The following is a 17,843-nucleotide window of genomic DNA, read 5'->3' as shown; positions in this document are numbered from 1 at the left end:
CTGGGGGCACAGCTGTGGCTTTAGGGAGAAGCAGGGCTGAGAACTGGAGTGGAGCAGAGTCCTGTTCCAGTGGTCAGGGGGAAAAATCCCCCCCTTGCTTAACTCTAAGCCACTTATTTCTCTCTTGTTTCCTTGGCCTTTAAATGTTCTAAATCACTGCCTGAGAATCCATTCCTGAAATCGGGAATATTTATCCTCATGGATGTCTCTCCTGCCAAGACTACACAATATTAGGAATTGTGTTTTAGCTTGTGGTTTTCCTGGTTCTTAAAACCCCTCTGCTTGCCTGTGGATCCCAGCAGGATTTTGCTGCTCTGATTTGGCTGCACTTGCTGCAGGAGAGCCTGGCCCGTGCTGAGCTGTGGCCCCTGGCAGCTTTGCAGGATCATGTCTAAACACAAACTGGTGTTCTTTGAGGTTTAGGCTGGCTATAAACCACTGAACACAATTTAATTCATCCCTGTGCCCTTCATTCCTGTTAGGTGCAACTACATTAAGACTTATAGGGAAAAATATTATTTCAGGTTTGTGAGATAAGATGGTGAAAAAATGGAAACAGAACTAGCTTTAGTATATATTTTCTATGCTAAGAATTGAGAGAATGGGGGATTAGGTCTAAAGTAACAAGCAGAGAAAGGGAAAGAGCCTGACTAGCTGAGAATTTCATGCTGTAAACATTATTCTAGAAATAATCTTTTTGTGTTTCTGTTCTTTACCTTTTTAACAGCACAATTACCCATGACAATATCAATTGAACAAGACATTAAAAAAAACCCCACACAAGCCACCTTAATGAAATACCATATGCAGCTCAAACAACAAAAAAGATTCCCATTTTGGGGGCTTCTCTCCATTTATATTAATGATCAGTTTTCCTGTGGAAGAATTGCACAATATGGGTTTTTCCTGCTTGTTCATAATAGGTCATTCATTAAAGAAAATACTGGGAAATTATTTTCTGTGTCGGTGGATACAGGATGCCATCTGGGAGCTGAAAAAATGAACAGAAATCAGACCGGAAAAAAAAAAAATTAAAAACATGAAATTAGTTACACTTAAGGCAACCAGCTGAACACTTCCACAATCCCAGCCTCTCAGACAGGCTGCAGTAATTGGTACTTTGTCCATTTCCACGAGGGATGCTCTCCCACAAGGGATGGGCTGGGGGTTCTCAGCAGGCCCTCCCTGGGTGATTCAGTGCCACATCTCCCCTGGGCTTGTCCCTCTTTGCTTTTCCTCCTGCAGCTTCTCCCAGCTGGCTGCTCACTGCACTTCTGCCCTGCTCTCCTTGTGTTCTGCTCCCTTCATCCCCAGGTGCTCTCTGCCCAGCCCTGTAACCCTCTGCTGCTGTGATGGATCAGCCATTCTCCTCCCTGGGTCCAAGAACAACAGGTAGATCAGAAAACCTCCTCAAATGTGAAATTGGCTACTCTGACTCCAGTTCCAGGGTAATCAGAAATTCAGGGCTCATCATTTTGGGGTTAGGTGGATGGCTTAAGCTAGAAGTACATCAGCTGATAAGGAAATCACAACAATATAGTGAGGAATATATTAAGATGAATATGGCCATATGCCAATTTTTCCCCCTCATAAATAAGATCCTTGTTTACCAAATGTTCGGTTTTGGTTATGTCACTATAAAAATCAAGCAGCTGGTAATTCAGGCTTGATTAGCAGGTCTCCAGTTTTGATTAGTAAATTACTGTAGTAATCAAGGTTAATTCTCATTTCAGAGCTATGCCACAGATTTTATTTCTTCCAGACAACTGGATTTATCATTCTGGAGAAGGAATATTTTAATAAATATTACAAAAATATCCAGAAATAGATGAAAAAAACAGATCCAAAGGGGCTTTGAAAAAATGGGGAATCAGAGCAGAAATGCTGCTCAAACATGAAACAGTTAATTTCCTAGGAATAAAATTTGAAGCTGCAATTTTGCAGTAGATTTCCACATAATATATGCAGAGATTGCATTGCTAATTCTTTTTACCTAGTGTTTCTATTTCTATCTTTAAAAATTGTTTTCTTTGGATCTTCATCTTTCATTTTAAAATAAAAAAAAAAAGTATACAGAGAGGCTTAAAAAGAAGCCCAAGAGACCATTATTAGTATAAAGATAAACAGTAGAATGGATTCTAACTGAGCCAGAAAACATCACTGTAGAATTTACATAAAATTTAGTTTTCTACCAAACATATTGCACATCCAGTTCCAGCTCATCTCATAATGAATATTCAAGCTTTCGAATGACCCACATGTCCCATAAGTGAGCAAGAGTCCCCAAAAGCCATCATTGTTGTTGAAGAGGCACAATATTAAAAAACACTGAGAATTCATTAGGGATTTTTTTTTTCCATGAAACTTTTACAAAATTTTTAGCCTGCAAATGCTGCGATTATTTGAGCATACAAGTCTGTCAGGGATTTGAGGCTGGATAAAAAACTCTTATATGGTTTTTAATTAGGATGATATTATTATTTTCTAGTCATAATTCTGGGTCAGATTCTGTGTATCTTTCTCACATCACTTTTGTATAATTAGAGCCTAAATTATCTAAAATAAATATGAAGTTTTGCTTTATCTACTCAGTACTGCATGCTTTTCCCAGATAGGAAGAATAGGCAATTTTCATATCTACCATAATATTCCACCCAAAATATTGAGATAAATTTCTCCCCAATAATACAGAAAGAATTGACTAAAGAAGCCCTACAATGTGTGTATATAAAGACAAATTACTGAAAATTCAGTAAAGCTGAATTCAGTATAAAATTATGCAATTCCTATGTCTTTTGAGGGAAAAAGAATACCAAAACCACAAACCCCAAATCCCTTTTCTAGAGAAAACATGCCATGTCCTTTGTAAAAGGCTGGGGAGGAACCTGGAATTTACTTCTGTTTCCATATTCCACTGGACTAATTTTGCTATGCTCAGCTTCCTCGTGCCAGGGGAAATGGGGGTTTTGAATCGGACCCGGTTCTTGTGTGCTCCTAATTCAGCACCTTGTTCCTGATGATGGCAAACAGAAAATGCTGCAGAAGGTTCCTTGCCAGTGCTAGAAAGTCAATAGCTGTCTTAGGGCCTGAAGCAAGGAGATCCTTATCCTTCCTGCCTCTCTCCCTTTATAAAGAAGCCCTAGATATTTAAGATTCGGTCTTATCTGCATGGTTCATTTACAGCCCTGCATCTAATGACCCAAACATTGGCAGAAAGTGGAAAGCAACCTGATCTATGAACATTTATTTAAGATTAACACTTTGTTAGAATAACAATCAATTTGAGTGGAAGGTAAGCATATACAGGCTGGATTTACTGAGTATGTTGAGACTTGTCTCCCTTTGACACAGCAGCAACTTAGGAAGCCCCAAAATTTGCAAGAGAAGAGGAGAAAAACATTTTCAGGCAGAAAGCCTGTAAAACAAATGTTATACTGTGGGGGGAAAAATGTGTGTGCTTTTTGCAGTCTGTATTATACATGCAAGACAAGATTCACCTGGGGAAGGAAGGGGTGGGGTGTGGGGGGAGCAATTGCAACCAAGCCCTGCATTAATAGGGGACTTCCACAGATTTCTGGCTGGTCTCCAGCAGTACAACAGCTCCCTGAATCTGGCAGGTTTTACTCATTGCTTTTGCGCATGTTTTTATTTTTGGCTTTGGCTTTCCTCTCCTTTGCAGCTCTTCCAAGTTCCACAGGAGGAAGCACACAGCTGTCCTTCCTCAGGAGCTGCACAGGAGACAGTGGCCCCTGGAACCACCTCTCCCACCAGCACTTCTGATGCAGGCACGTACAAAGAGCTTGAGCTACACCCCCAGCTCCTCTCCTGGCCAAACTGGTGAATTATAACCAGCAGCTTCCAGGCTGTGGTTGCAGCATGGATAAAGATACATTTGAGGATATTAACAAAATTCAGAATAACATTCAAAACTACAGCCCCCCAGAAGTTTTGCGTCGCCCTAGTGGGAGATAAAAACCTTGAATGGGAAAGAAGAACCGCCTCTAGACCCCTTGCATATAGAGACAGGGTGGCCAACAACTGACTCTGCTGGGTATTCACCACCCTCTGTCAACATCCAAGCAATCAACATAAAGGGAATACAACCAGGGAGTCACTGCAATCTTGTTATTCCCTGCAGAACAATAGTTTTCATAAGAGCAGCCTGGCCTAGTGTAAATGAGAAAAGTCATAAGGTTTCTGGAAAGGTATTTATTTTATCCACAGGTAGGATTGCAACACTGAATATGATAGTCTCTATTTAGGGTGATTAATAATATGTTATGTTGCTTATTTTGAGTAAAGACTATAGGCCAACTCCTGCCCTGGCTCAAATCCCATTGAATCAATTGTTTAGCCTAAAAAATGGATTACAGGATGTAGCTATAATTTATGCATATAAAAATGCAGAGGACTTTACTTGAGGAACAGTGATTTTTATTTCTGTGCACTACAGTAGTGCCTGAACCCAAGATGCTTCTCTCAGGACAGTATCCAAATGCACAGGAATTCCAGGCAGGGGCTGTACCCCAAAGAGTCTTTGATCCAGGCAAAAGACAAGTGACAGCAAACAGATGGGGAGAGGGGCAGAAATGACAAGGTAACTGGGAGATAATTACGATCACTATGCAGTCACAGCACATCAGCTGCTTAACCACTATCATTTTTTTAAGGTGTCACAGCAGAGGAGAGTTTTAAGGGAGGATGTGAAGAAGGGCAAGTGTAGTAGATTCTTCTAGGAGTGGACCCTTGCAGAAGAAAACAAAATGACTACAGCCCAAAATTTAATAAATCAAAATTTCCAACAAAAATCTGTTGTGAGTGGTGGATACACATTGATCTGTCATTACCTTATGGGTGTTAGAGGGGAAAACAGTCACGGGAGAGCCTTTGTAGGCCTTAAAATATCCATAGGACATTTTTGGCTTCAAGGGGAAAGAAGGAGCTGATGAAAGGGTCCACAGTGGAAAAGGAAAAGGATAAAATATGAACATTGAAAATGCACCCCTGCAGTGGAGTCAGAGAGAATGGGCAAGGTGTGTGCCTGCCAAGGCTGGAGAAACTGGGACTCAGTGCCTAATTGAAATGGGCTTCAGTATTGGCTTGTGCTTGTCAAAAGGTGAGACATGAAGTACAAAAATCAGATGGTTTGTCCTAGCAAGCATAAATCTAGAGAGAAATATGTAGAAAGACATAATGTATAGAAAGACACAAGATCTGGAAAAAAAGCAGGCCTAGAACCTGAGATGATGGTGCTAAAACAGTGATCACAGCTTTAGGTTTTGTTTTGCAAGACATTGCTGGCATGAGAGTCCTTGCACTTAAAAAGGGGAAACACTTCTGAGACTTGCTATACCTTAGGGCATGAGCAAAGTATATGGAAAAGTGAGAAAAAAAGATGACAAAAAAGAACAAAAACTCCTCTTTAAACATTATATGTCTTCTTGGTTTACTTTTTCTCCATACAAAGTTAGTAAGGCTTATAGTTCAATAAATAAACCACTGAAAACAAACCAATTTTTTTGTCACACATATAAGCTCAAATTTTGTGTGTCGTTGTGGGAACTGAATAAAAGAAACCTAGGCATGGAACTGCTTACACAAACTTGTAGGAGTAACTTTTGGACAGCCTGAGCAGTTGCAACTCCAATCTTACTGTGAGCAAAAATAGAAAGGACACTGTGCATGCTACTGCAAAGCAATTTTTATATTATAAATATGTTTAGGTGCTATCTAAATTACCACCAGAGCTCTGACCTTGATTACAAATGATCATAAAGTAAAGAATACTTTGAAGTGCCCCAAATTGTAGATCAAAATGCTTGTATATTCATCACTTTGACTAAGATCCAGCCAAGATTTTCTTGGCTAATAAAGACTGTAAATTAAATAGAAAACAGGCCCAGTAAAGAGAGGTCATGGCTGCTTTTTTAAATGCTTACAGTCCTTTAGGGCAGGATGTCTGTGCTGCTTTAATTGTTTAGAGTTTCACTTTCTGCCATGGGAGCTGCAAATGTGCAAGCCTCTGCCTCATAATGCTGCAATATAAACCTCCATTTAAACTTGATGGGTCCCTTCTCATTGGAGTTTTATTTTCCAGGCACTTTTGTGATGTGCTCTTTTATGAGCAGTGTGAATAAATATGATGGCAATATTACCTATGCAAATGGGCAGAACTAAAATGTCTAGGGTTAAGAAAAAAAACAACAAAAACTCTGTTTTAAAACAGAACCAGAAGACCCAAAACATCAGCTACATTTTTCTTATTTTAATAATGAGTTGTTCTTGCCAGTCAGCATTTCTCTGCAGCACAAACTACCCACGATCTGATTGGCAAAGTGTGAAAGTGAACCTAATTTCAGTCTTATTTTGATTCTTCCTCAGTGTGTAGATGTGTGACCACCCTGGGGCTGCTCAGCAATCCTAACTTTGGATTGGATTTGGTTGGATCAGATGCTTTCCCATCCAGTCCACATGGAGAAGCTGCCTGGCTGTGCCTGATAGTGTGCAAACAAATATCCTGTTGTATGGGTACCTATGATTTATCACACATCCCTAACAGGGGTTATGAGCAGAGCTCTACCTTCCCTAATGAGCAGATTTTGATTGTTTGAGGACTCTCCAATGAATCAACTTTTCAAAAGTCTTCAATGCCACTCAAAGGAAACATCTTTGGGGATCATGGCCTTTAAATATAGGAGAAATTCCCACTTTTAATTCTGCTGGAAGTGGACCTCCCCAGACTTTAAACCATTTCTATATTTAAGTGATAAAATCATTGTGACTCACCAGAGCAGGACATTGGATGGTCTCAGATTCTGTCATTTGGTTTGCCTGAAAAGGAGCCAAGAATGAAGATTCACAAAGCAGATTATGGATTTTGTGAATCTCAGTGAAAACACGTGATTGTTAGAAAAAAGTGAGCTGTCAGCTCTTGGTGATAGTCATGCAAGGGGTGAAAATGGAAGGGTGGGAGATGGGAGACCTTGAATGCATTGTGTGCTGCTGGTAAAACACCCCATCCTCAGTTATACCAAATTAAAATTTCAATTGTGCTAGAATCACACTACACTAAAGTGCAGATTTCTCAGGACTAGCCCAGAGATTGAGCTGTAACTAATTAGGATGTCATGATATTATTAGATTCAAGACACTCTTTTGGGGAGGATAGTGCGCAGAAAATAGACAATAGCCAGCATTTCACCGGATAGCACAGCTTCTCTGTAAAAGTCACATTGCTCCTACTGATTTTTTCCTACCCTCTAAGCTGAGGGTTGGCCAGGTTCTGTTTTTTAGTTGCATTACTGTAAGTGTGCAAAAAAAAGTCCAATGAATTGATGAGGGTTTTGTAAAAAAATACAAACAACAAAAACCGAAAACCACTGAAGTCACAAACGAGACACTTCTATGTTCCCTGTATTATGCACTGTGCTTTTTCTTTCCCTCCTTCCTTGCCACGTTCCTTTCCCAACCTCTGTACTTATTTTATTCCATCCTCTTCTACCCATTCTTATTGATGTTTTTTATGGCTTTGGGTGGGTGGTTAACTGGCATTAGGAAGAAAAGCCATACAAAAACATATCCACATATAGTACCAGCCAGAGCACCTGCCTCCTTTCTCTTGGTTACCTCAATGTCATTATGAAACAAGCTATATATTTATTGTTTAAACAATATTAAACAGTAGGGGAAAAAAAGAGAACAGTGTGGTTTCCTACAGAAAGAGAAAAGGAGAAGTTAAATGAGTACCTTAATTCCTTGCTACTGAGAAGCTGTTACTATAACAAACAGCAGCAAGACTTTTAAATTAGGCCTCTGGAACAAAGCATTCCAGTGTCACTTTTACATTAGTGATTGCAGTTGATGTCATTTTCACAAAACAAAATTATAACCAGAATGGATATTTCAGGTCAGAGTGCCACAAAGAGTATATAGATACATTTCCATCAATAAATCTGCCCTCTTCCTGCCCTGACATAAGTGTTCAACCCCTTGTGATTGACGTTTTTACCACTAAATTATACTATGTCTGCTTCTAGAAGAAATGTCTCCATTACAAAATTAGCTAACCATCAACATAACATAAAATAACTTCAACATGGTGTCATTTCACAAGAATATTGATTCTCACAGACTTACTGGATTAAATCCTGGTTTCCCATAAAAGGAGCAGCCATTATGTCTTTGGAGGACAGAAAAATATATGTCGTGGAAAGATGTATATTGGGGTGATTAAAACTTCATTGCTGAGCTCAGAAGCACAAGATTTTGTCCTGTGGCAATCTGAAATTAAGAAAATGGTCAAATGATACATAAGAACAAGGCTAAAAAGCAGCTACAAGTCTTTCATTTTATTTTCCTCTGCTGGAACATACTTTTGACTATTGGATGACCACAGGAAAAGTCATCAGTTATTCTAGACTGACTACTGAGTCTGCCAAAATCTTTTCAAGACCTAGTGGTAGCTTTTCCTTCATTTACCTCACCTTTAGTGCTAATGCCTCTTACCTCACAGGATGTTTTGACTAATACCTGAAAAGACTTTGAAATTCTTAGCTGAGCAAAGGTATTTAAGGGCAAAAAATCACAATATGTAGCTGTAGTTTCTTTGTGTATCAAAGCTCTAGAAAGAAATCTCTTAGAAAAGAGATTTTTATTATGGCCTTCTCTACTCTGTTTTTATAAGTCTTGCCCTGTATTTAGCATTGAAATAACAATGGGCTAAACTCATTTTGAGCAGAACTTTGTGATTTTAATGAAATTATATTTGGGATAAATTTGGCCCAATTCTCTGTGGTGACCTGCATATCAGAAAAGTTCCTAAAGGAGAAAATATGACCACAACTCACTCAAGTTACACAAAATATTTGGAGTTTCAGCCTCCAAACTGAAGGAGGAGAGTTGCAGAGGAGAGTTGGGTGCCATGCCAGCTCCAAGAGCTCTCAGCAAGAGGTGTAGGAAAACTGGGGAAGCAGCAGGCTGCTGGGGGAGATGGCAATCCCAGTGTCCAGGGCAGGGGGCTGTCTTAGGGTGGAAATGGGGGTGTGTATTCTATCACCATCTGTCAGAGCTGGGGCAGTTCTCTCTCTGTCCATGGGGCAGTTTTTTCTTTCTCTCTCCCACAGCCAATCCTCCCTCCAGGAGATCTCTGCTGTCCATGGCCACTGAGTGTCCCTGCAGGGCTGAGCCAATCCCAGCATCCCATGGGGAGATGCTCCGCCCAGGGGAGGAGCCAAGCATTCCTACCTGGATCCAATCTGAGGTGCTGGCACAGCCCAGCAGCCTTTGCCCAGTGCATTGCCAGAGGAGCAGCTTCTGCTGCCCTGCATTGCCAGAGGGAGCCCAGGCCCATCTGCAGCAGCCCTGGAGCTGCAGAGGAAAACTCCCCCCTTGTGCAGGATCCCTGCTCCAGCAGAGCCACAGCTGGCACTGCAGGAGGGCTGAGCCCCCATGGGATGGGGCTGTGCCACCCCCTGACACACAGGGGGCAGGGACTGCTCTGACTCTGGCAGGGGTTTGTTTGTACTCTTGCATTTGTATTTTTAATTTTCCTAGTCAAGAACTGTTATTCCTACTCCCATATCTTTGCCCGAGAGCCCCAAAATTTCAAAATTATAATAATTTGGTGGGAGGGGGCTTCCATTTTTTATTTCAGGGGAGGTTCCTGCCCTCCTTAGCAGACATCTGTCTTTTCAAACCAAGACAGGGTATTCCTTGAGAAGCAAAGCCCCATCCTTCGACCACACCTTGTGCAGGTTTGTGGGGTAAGGGCACACATGGGGTTCTGCTCAGCAGCTCCCTCTTATCCTGGCTCTGTGTGGCAGGGAAAAGGAGCACTTCACCTTGGGAGGATCAGCCTGTGGCTGCCTGCTGGTGAAGGATAGTCTGTCACCATTCATCCCTGCCCATTAAGGCTCGGAGAGGGCAATGTTACCAGTCTCTGCCCATTCAATCCTTTTTTGTTGGCACATTACTATTTTATCATTTTGATCTTCTCCCTACTGAAGATAAAAGACACCATGGGCGGGATTCATGAATGACTACCGTTATTTATCGACCCAGGACTTTTTGAACATTTTTTCCCCTCTGATTCATGAACCACTTTTCCATATTCGAAAAGCAGTTCATAAATCGTTCAGCACCAGCAGAAATTAATAATAATGAATTCATTTACATAAAAGGACTCATCCTGCCAGTTGCTGATAATAGTTGAAGCCAGAACCTTGTCGGCAAACAGGATTTTTGCTGGCAGTGCAGGAAATAATCTTTTGTTTATAAATTAATTAAAATATACTTTTCCTCTGCTTTTTAGAGCTGCTGTGGGGATATGTTGCATTGGGCAACACATTATGCATTTTCTTTTCCATTTTGTTTTGTTTTTTTTCTTCTTAAAAAATGGTATTGCCTAGAATGGAAAAAGGGATATTTGGTAGCATTAAAAGTGAGATTTTAAGAGAGAGTAATGTGTTTTGATTTGTTTTAATGTTTTGAGTGAGGGTTTCTTCCTAAGCCATTGGCAGCTGCATTTCACAAGGGTCAGTTTGAATGTATTCTTTCCTGTGGATCCATCTGTGTTCAGTCCTCTCCTCCCTAAGTCTCATCCTGAGTTTCAAAATCAAGTGAACTTAAAATCATAACAAGAACCTCCCACGTTTCCTCTGAACTGAAACCCACGGGTTTCACATGATTCTGATGCAAAGCTATCTATAATCAGTCCCAGGTTTATTTTTGGAAAGGAAGGGTGACCCAGAGTGAACATTTCCACAATGCCAGTCAAGGGGTAGAATGTGTGAATGGATGTTTAATGCCATGCTTTGCCACACGAGTGCTGTGTGTGCTTCATTAGATCTGAATGCCCCAAGGCAGTGCCCCTTCCCCAGGACCAGATTTACATCACTTACCCAAATGAGAAGCTCATGGCCTTGCTGTGCTGTGGGAGAAATTTCACAGAAAAATAACATTTCCAAGCGCACCCCATAAATTTCCCTTTGGATCGCCAGCCCAGCAGAGCCAGCACCACACACCCCTCACCTCAGAGCTTTCCTGGCTGCCCTCAGACTCCTCCAGGTGATTCCATGTGCCAGGGAGATCCAGAGCTCCTGTGAAGCATCTTCTCTCCCCGTGTGCTCTTCATGGAGACTCCATGCCTGCAGCAGAGTTCAGCTTCCAGGTCAGAGCTCAAGCCTACAAGGTGTGCACAGCAGTAGCCAACACTGCTACATTTTCAGTTGCTCTTTGCACTCAGGCCCAGCTCTTTGCAAAGAAAGCCAAAGACCCCATGCATGCTGCTTTTCTAAGTCACACATGAGAGCACTCGGGGAGATTTGCAAGGAGGGAAAGGAAATAACCATATGAAGATCTTACACAAAAAAATTAGCCTAATTACCTCTTAATATTTTGAAAAGACTAAAGCACTTGAGTGTCAAGTATCATTGCAAATGAGTGGAAATATTTCTTAGCTTGTTTATTTCTTTATGTACAGCGCCACTATTGGAAATTGGGATATGGGAAATGATTTGATGGTATATACAATTTTTTAGCATTGGAATTTGTCATTTGGTACTCTGATTTTTATTTGTATTTAAGCTTTTCCTTGGCAAACACAGAACTGAATGCTATCACAAAAACTAGAAGTTGGAAATGTGTATTATTAGTCTGATCTGCATCCTATGTATGTGTAGGGCTTCAATAGAAAAACCACTTTTAAAAACAACAACAAAAGGCCTGAATTGTCTGTTTCTACTTTTGCTCTTAATTGGTGACATCTGGGTTTGTTGGTATTGAATGAAACTTTTATTTTGTGCTTTTGAGAAGGAAGAGTTGGCTGACTAGTTGTCTTTATATGGTTTAATTTCCTCTCATGTCCCCTTCTCTTTCATTTCACTGTTTGAAGACTTCTAAGGTAAATAATAAGGGAGCCAAAAGAGCTCTCCCGACAATTCACTGGACTGTTCTGAGCTGAACCACTTACCTGGAGCATGGACCTGGGCAGCTCACTTCAACTTTATGTCTTCATCTGGAAAAGAGAGTTAATGATTCAGCTTAGAAAACTTTTGATTATGTTCACCAAAATCATGATATAAATCTAATATATTATCCTATTAGTATTCAGATCACCTTTTCCATGTAAGCTTCTAGGCAACAAATGGTATTTTGCTTCTCCAGTCTGCTTGATGTAAATTTGAGAAATTATTGATATTACCAGTTACTGCCAGTTTATACCAGTGTGTGACCAGAAGCAGCCTATCAGAGGGTTGTCATGGCTGTATTTGCTGCATTTGATGCTTGGCTTTAGCAACTTTTTATGGACTTCAGTAAAAGAAGGAGATAGAAAAAGGAGAATATTTGGATGTGGATCAGAAAACAGAAACTGAAATCAAGCTTCTCAGCAGAAATCATCTGAGGGAGAGACATTTTACTCTCTGTGGCAGTAAAATGACATGCTAAGCAGACTGAAAGAAACATTCATAATTTTAGGAGCCCACTTTCCTCAGTGCATAAATTCAAGACATTGAGGTTGTGACGGCTAAAGCATTTAGAGAGGTGATTGTGACAAGGACAGGAGAGAGGAGGGCTCCTGGATCATACTGTCAGCAACACCAAGTGAGACTGCGTTCACTACTGGAGAGGAGACAGCAAACTGGGAAATAATTTCAGCTTAAGGTTCCCCAAAATACATTCCTGAACGAGCAAGGGAACTGCCAAGTGGAGGCTGCAAACAGAGCCGGGGCTTCAGCTGACTGTGAGACCCTGGTTCTTCACAACCCTCAGCTGCACAAGGATCTCCAGCAATATGCAAGTTCCTGCACACTGGACAGGCTTTGGAAAACATCCTACTGCAAGTGAAACTGAACTATAAAAATGTATCAGCCTGAATCAATGAATGAATGAATGAATGAATGCCTGTTGGGACTTGCAAAGAGCCACAAAGTCCTGATCCCTGCAGGAGCTGCAGATGTTGCTGGAAGCCACTGCTAATAAGAAGCCAAGTCTGTTGCTGGAGCTGCTCAGCACCTCTGAGGATTTGGCCTTCAATTTGAGCAGCCCACAGACCCCAAAGCCCAATCCTAGGAGGCTCCTGAATAAGCTTTAGGAGGGGGAAAAATCTGAGGCAAGCTTTCAACCTTCTCAATTAGTTTTAGTAAGGATCTTCAAAGTTATTTTCGTGAGGGAAAGGGATGGAAAAGTAACTTGCTTAAAGGAAATCTGAAAATCTGGGTTCTGTTCCTGTCCTTTCCAAACATAGCAACAAAGTTTTCAGGAATGGCCAGGTCACAAAAGCAAGTTGGAAAAGAAAAATATAATAAAGGCAGAAGACTTATTGTGAGAATAAATACATAAATGCAATCATGGCAAATGATTCTGTTACTCATTTTAACACTTTTGAAAAAAATATTCATGTTTTTCATTTAGCATATAATCCCAAGATTTTAAAACATGAGGTAGACTTTTTGTCAAGTTCTTGCCAAGCACAGGAGATCCTACCACATGGTCTAAGTAGAAAGTACTGTAGGGCATATAAAGCAAATGGGAAGTTTTAAGAAGCAATTGGTATATGGATTTTTGTTTCTTTTCTAGCTTCTTTATTTGGCTTGATAAACTGGAGAGCCATAGCCGTGAGATGCCAAATGTCTTACCATTAGTTTCCAGGGAGAAGCCCCTGACTCCTTTCTGCACCAGGGCTTGAATCTCTAGTAAAAATATTATAACCATCATTCAGTACATGCACTGCTCCAAACTTTGACAGATCATCAATTGGATTTCCCAAAATTCTGAAAACAGACTAAATATCCATGAGACTAGGAAAAAAAATCAAAGAAACAAGAATTTTAAACCCCCAGCATACTTGGGTTCTTTATATTCACATGATGACTTCTGAATGTTCAGGGATTAAGTCTTAAGGTATATTTTTGGGATCACACTTTCAAGCTTCCTACATAATCATGAGACCTAGAAAGTTTTGTTTTACCTTTAAAAAAAATTTTTTTTGCATTTGTAGGAGCTGAGGGTTTAAATAAAGCATGAAATACCTCGAAGTTCATGATGAAATAGTAAGAACTGGCAAAGCTGCCTATGATAACAAGCAAAACTCATTTCAGAAGCTAGTAGAGGAGAAGGAATAAAGTACAGTTCAAGACAGGAGAAGGTTTTGAAATGTTACCAGTTTGGAAAGGTTTGGAAAGGTTGCATGTTTTCATCAGATTGGCACTGATGTGAATGGCTATCTCAGCTTTTCATGCCCAGGTGTGATTTTTTTTTTTGTGGGCTTATCTGAGACTAAACCACTCACTACCTATTTCAGTCCATTCCCACTATTTCAGATTGTATTTCTCTTTTGCATCATATTATTTTTTTAAATTTTTCTGTCAGAATTTTCCACTGAAAATAGGAAACTCCTATTGCCTCCTTCCTTACCTTGAGGCTGGCATGGTGCAGAGCTATGGAGAGGCTCCAGCACAGCTCCTCCTCCTGCAGAGCACAGGTTCCCACCCTTGGCAGAGGGAATGCTGCCCTGCCCTGCCCTGCCTGCTCCATTTGCTGTGATCCACCTCTTCCCAAGCCATGGGACATCCCTGGGTGAGAGAGCTCTCCTCAGAAGCCAGTCAGACCCTGTGGTGTTTCCCAATGAGCTGGAAGGAAGGTTACTCTTTTTGTGACCCACCTTTTACCTGAGAAAGCAAAGAGCCCTTCTGCCCAGCCCCTGCTTCCAACAGGAAAGGAGGAGGAAAAAGGAATGGGGAAAGAGGAAAGGGGAAAGAGGAAAAAGGAAAGAGGGCAGGAAAAAGATCTCTGTGTGGCTGGCATCTCACACTAGTGCCACTGTAAACTGCCTGCATTTGAAGCTGCCAGGCAGGCATCAGAACAGGCAAAAATGGCAAGTTGGAAGGATCAGCCAGAGCAGGGCTTCCCAAACATTCTTGAACTGTCTGATTAATGCCAACTCTCACCATTTCTCAGATATTCCCAGACACCAGGTTTCTCCCTGTGCCAAAAGGGCCATTATTTCCAAGGACCTCTACCTTCAACCACTTGCAAAGTGAGAGGATCTCACTCTACTCCTCACAAAGACAGACATTATTGAATCTGTTCTTAAAATCTCTTTGGCATGACACAACAGAATTACCTTCTAGGAAGCTACTTCCAGTGCTTCACAGCAGGAAACTGGCCAGATCCTTCACAGAACAGCATCTCTGTTTTCCCCAGCAGACATGAAAGAAAATGGAAGGCAGCTCTATTTTCTTCTCCTTCCTTGCTTTTGCTTCTCCATTCAGCTCCAAGCAGTGTCTTGAAAGATATGGAGTGGTATTCTGGTGTATCTAGAACAGAAAGTTTCTGTCAAGCACTAGGACACAAACCCAAAGCACAGGAAATAGAAATTGTGATTTAAACAAACTGGAACGCTTCATTTCACAGCCAGAAGAGAGGAATCTTGGGTTTAACTAATTATTTTATAAGCTCTTTCAAATTCAAGAAGGGTTACATAGTAAATGATGGATGTATTTTTCTTAAATAAATGCATGTATTTATTTGATACTTTCAATAGATGTTTTAGATATAGGATTAAATGATAATCAGCTCTAAGATTTTATAAATTTATGTAATATTTACCTAAATTAGATATCTAGAAATGCCATGGAAGCTGCTTTCTACTTTTAAAGGTCACAAGTTTTACAGTTTTAAACCCCTGGTACAAAGATAGAAAGCATATGGTACATGTTTTAATAGGACTTTTTAAAAATTTGAGATACTGAAGAATATAATCAGGCATTTAACATCATTTAATATCTCAGTTCCTTAAAGACAGATTACAGCTGTGTCATAGAAGTGAAAAATAGAAATGGACACAAATTCTAAGACAAGGTGTGGCTGATGAGGGCATTGATGACCTCAGTTCCACTACTGGATCAAGGTAGCTGCTAGAGCAAATATAGAAATTCTTCCACTGGTGCAAAACCCAGCCTACCTCAGTTCTATCACAGTTTTATCCCCCTTTTTTGGATTACCAAAGACATACAGACACTGATCAAAGTACTGACCATATATATCAAAAAATAATATCACAATCATTATCATTAGACAATGAAAGTCTGTGTTGTTTAGGTAGCAAGAGCATTAATTGTAGGATTATGAAAATCTGGGATGAACTATGGTGCAAGTGATAAAGTATAAATTTAGAAAAAAAATTATAACTACTTGAATTCATACAATACCAGGCGGCTCAAGAAATGCTAAGGGACTGCTACCTCCTAGTCTGTTTTCATTTACCAGTTCACTTTAGAAATGTTGAAGGATCTGTACATATCAGAAAATTGCTCACTCACTGAAACCAGCTATTTTTAAGGTTTTATTTAAGGGAGATAATGAATAAGACTAAATTGATACCAGGCATGAAGCAATTTTAACCAATACATTCAAAGTCTATAATACAAAATATTGGAAAATTATATGTACAGTAATCTCAAGTAATGAGATGTTAAAATTCCTTGGAACCCAGAAACTCTTCTATTCATTCTGTTCTTCTTCTTTCAACCTCACTGTGGGAGGCTCCATCTCTGACATCTTTATATATGATGTTCTCATTTCAAAATGCCACTGAACCTTCAAATGAACACTTGCCTACGATCTTTGAATTCAAAAAACCTTAAATCAAGGTTTTTATATTTTAGTGCACTCAGCCATAATATGCAGTGAAAGAATTTTGGTATTTAGTATAGGTCTTATTTCAGAAGAAAGGAAAAGATGACTCTCAAAATGAAAACAATAGTTCAGTAGAATGAAATACCAGCAGTACTGGGTAATTTCTAGACAGGATGTTTCAAACATATACTGAAAAGTGAGGGAAATGAAAAACCCTTTAGAAAGCTAAATCTGGAGCAAAATACAGTATTTTTATAAGATTTCCTCATATATTATCATGAAAGGATGAAGATAAAATGACATAGGGCAAGCAGTGTGTGTACAGTACCTGGAGCATGGTACCTACTCCCAGAGTTAGTGTCTGTGGGATTTGCATGAAGAGCTTTGAAGATCTCACTCCTGGGGGACATTAGGACAAGGCAAGCAAGGACAGCTTGATGCTCTGTGGTGGACACAAAATTACCATGAACACAGTTCTCATATATGCTTTAAACCAACCCTTTTTTGCCATTGGGCTGTCAAGGTTTTAAAAGTTTTAAGTATTTTCTGAGGCCACTTGTTAGAGCAAACCACCTTCTATACTGCCCTTTGTTAATCACCTACACACACACACAATTCAATAGGACACAAACTAAACCAACTGGCTAAGCAATATGATGGAATGATGCAGATCTGCTACTAAAGTCTCAAGTCAACCTTGTGTTTCCTTTTTTGACATAACCTCCCTGAGCAACCTGTTCCAGTGCCTCACCACACTCACAGTAAAATAATTCTTCCTAAATCTGTGCTACATTTTCCTTCTTTCACTCTGTACCCGTTAACCCTTGTCTTGTCACCACAGCTTCTGAGGAACAGTCCCTCTCCAGCTTCCCCATAGGTCTCTTCAGACACTGGAATGTGGCTCTCAGGTCTCCACTCTCACTATGCTTAAATAACCATCAGAGCCACTGAGAAACCAAAGCTTATTTACACAACAATGTTAAAGCTTAACTAGTGGCAGAAACAACAAAAACACAGGTACCTGCCTCCTTCTGACTAATCTTAAGCTCTGTAACTGATATTAGAACCATATTAGGATTTTTTTCACCTTAACTGAGTGGGACTGGCATGAGAGCTGTACAGCTATGGGGAGCAGAAGAATGCACATTTTATATGGATGCATTAAACTTGCAGATGTTAGCAGTGCCCAGGCAGCTGAGGAAGAACAT

General features: G+C 40.3%; 1 long non-coding RNA gene across 1 annotated transcript; it reads right to left on the bottom strand.

The window, feature by feature from the left end:
• Window positions 1–6,786: 6,786 nt before the first annotated feature.
• On the bottom strand, window positions 6,787–15,308 carry LOC139596158 (uncharacterized). The gene is made up of 5 exons (XR_011681263.1): window positions 15,122–15,308; window positions 11,969–12,013; window positions 11,029–11,181; window positions 8,137–8,280; window positions 6,787–6,831 (listed from the first exon to the last, which is right to left on the bottom strand). It is a non-coding gene; the product is annotated as an uncharacterized lncRNA (long non-coding RNA).
• Window positions 15,309–17,843: the final 2,535 nt, after the last annotated feature.

This window comes from Agelaius tricolor, unplaced genomic scaffold, assembly GCF_023055355.1.
Source record: "Agelaius tricolor isolate 1412-34295 unplaced genomic scaffold, bAgeTri1.0.p SCAF_15, whole genome shotgun sequence".
NCBI classification, from domain to species: domain Eukaryota; kingdom Metazoa; phylum Chordata; class Aves; order Passeriformes; family Icteridae; genus Agelaius; species Agelaius tricolor.
This window is presented reverse-complemented; position numbering and strand designations above follow the sequence as displayed.